This window comes from Schistocerca serialis, unplaced genomic scaffold (genome assembly GCF_023864345.2).
Source record: "Schistocerca serialis cubense isolate TAMUIC-IGC-003099 unplaced genomic scaffold, iqSchSeri2.2 HiC_scaffold_295, whole genome shotgun sequence".
NCBI classification, from domain to species: Eukaryota; Metazoa; Arthropoda; class Insecta; order Orthoptera; family Acrididae; genus Schistocerca; species Schistocerca serialis.
The window spans coordinates 5,001-7,500 of record NW_026047863.1 but is presented as its reverse complement, the minus strand read 5'-3'; positions in this window follow the sequence as shown (position 1 = coordinate 7,500).

The following is a 2,500-nucleotide window of genomic DNA, read 5'->3' as shown; positions in this document are numbered from 1 at the left end:
TTGTGCCTTAACCTAACCCATGTTGTGCCTTAACCTAACCCATGTTGTGCCTTAACCTAACCCATATTGTACCTTAACCTAACCCATATTGTACCTTAACCTAACCCATATTGTACCTTAACCTAACCCATATTGTACCTTAACCTAACCCATATTGTACCTTAACCTAACCCATATTGTACCTTAACCTAACCCATATTGTACCTTAACCTAACCCATATTGTACCTTAACCTAACCCATATTGTACCTTAACCTAACCCATGTTGTGCCTTAACCTAACCCATGTTGTGCCTTAACCTAACCCATATTGTGCCTTAACCTAACCCATGTTGTGCCTTAACCTAACCCATATTGTGCCTTAACCTAACCCATATTGTGCCTTAACCTAACCCATGTTGTGCCTTAACCTAACCCATGTTGTGCCTTAACCTAACCCATGTTGTGCCTTAACCTAACCCATGTTGTGCCTTAACCTAACCCATGTTGTGCCTTAACCTAACCCATATTGTGCCTTAACCTAACCCATATTGTACCTTAACCTAACCCATATTGTACCTTAACCTAACCCATATTGTACCTTAACCTAACCCATATTGTACCTTAACCTAACCCATATTGTACCTTAACCTAACCCATATTGTGCCTTAACCTAACCCATATTGTGCCTCAACCTAACCCAATTTGTGCCTCAACCTAACCCATATTGTGCCTCAACCTAACCCATATTGTGCCTCAACCTAACCCATATTGTGCCTCAACCTAACCCATATTGTGCCTCAACCTAACCCATATTGTGCCTCAACGTAACCTAATTTGTGCCTCAACGTAACCTAATTTGTGCCTCAACGTAACCTAATTTGTGCCTCAACGTAACCTAATTTGTGCTTCAACGTAACCTAAATTGTGCTTCAACGTAACCTAAATTGTGCTTCAACGTAACCTAAATTGTGCTTCAACGTAACCTAAATTGTGCTTCAACGTAACCTAAATTGTGCTTTAACGTAACCTAAATTGTGCTTTAACGTAACCCATGTTGTGCTTTAACGTAACCCATGTTGTGCTTTAACGTAACCCATGTTGTGCTTTAACGTAACCCATGTTGTGCCTTAACCTAACCTATATTGCGCCTTAACCTGCTCTGTAATTGTTATGCAACTCGTTAAATTAGTGTAGTGTTGCCTAACCGCAACCCTCGCAATATAGTTCGCTATTCGCACTGCCCGGTCCCCTGTGTATCGCGTCATGTTAAACACCTTGCAGGTGTTGCTGACTTTCCACATGCTCCTGCTATACACTGTAATGTGGATAGCAGCAGGACGTACATGCCCCCCCCCCCCCTTCCCCCCTGCCTTCGCAAGCTGGTCGTTGAGAAGTTTGCATGTTCAATGCCCTTCGCATGCCGACGTACTCAGCCTACGTTGTGGTACGGCCTGTCACCTGTCCGCCGATGTACGCAAAACCCACAAACTGTACTGCACATTGGTCCGTATGTACTGAATGATACATCGTGGCACATGTGTGACCGTACGACGACTGCGCCTAGCAACGGCAGACCATACAGTCCAAATATTGTGCACGCAGCTACGTGTCGTCTCCCTATAAGAGCTGGATTGCAGTGTGGTACGCCATTCAGACGTGTGGGAGGAACGGACGCCCTCGATGGCGATCAGCATGAGCAGTCTGTTGATGTAGTGGAGCGTGTATTCGGACGTAGTCGTCTCTTCTCACACACCGTGATAGCATGTTGCACCGCGTTCCACATCTGCGACATCCTGCAGAGGCCGGCTGACAGTCGTTCGCGCAATGGACACCGCATACGTACGGGGGCTACCTTCCACGTGTTCTCGAGGCGTGCACATGTTGTTGCGTCTATGTGGGCAGACGTAGTGTGTTGTGACACCTGACACAGGCATGCAATACTCGTTGCAAATGGCGATGGACGTCTACGTTTGCTGGTGACGTTACGCAAATGAACAACAGGTAACCCGTTGTGGTGCGGTTGTTCTCGCTAGAGGTGAATCAGTGTTGGCGACGATCGGTCGAGCTATTAACTGGTTGTTTCAGGGATACCCACCATGCCCACGAACGTGAAAGGGGATCTGGGTGTGAGGCGATACGCGGCGGTGGCTGGGTGAGACTGTCCCCGGCCGGTGAGGGGGGGCCGCCCGGCGTGCTGGCAGCGCGGTGCGTGGGCGCACGCGCTACAGCCGGCTGGTGGGGGCGGCCAGTGGCAGGCGCGCCGGCCGACGGACGCGGCAGGCGGCGCAGCTGCGCGCCGGGGCCCCCTGCTCGCGGCGCCTTGCGGCCAAAGTAGGTCCTCGCGGGCCCGGTGCGAAGCGCGGTGGCCATCTGCAGTGTGCTGGTCCGATTGAGGACTGTGTGCGCTGAGGATGCGCCGCCGCCCGGCGCTCGGCGCCGCGACGCCGTCTGCTGCTCGGTCGCCCCAGCGGTTCTCGCAGGTGGTTTGTATCGCAGCTGTGCGGACGTGTTGGCGCGTGC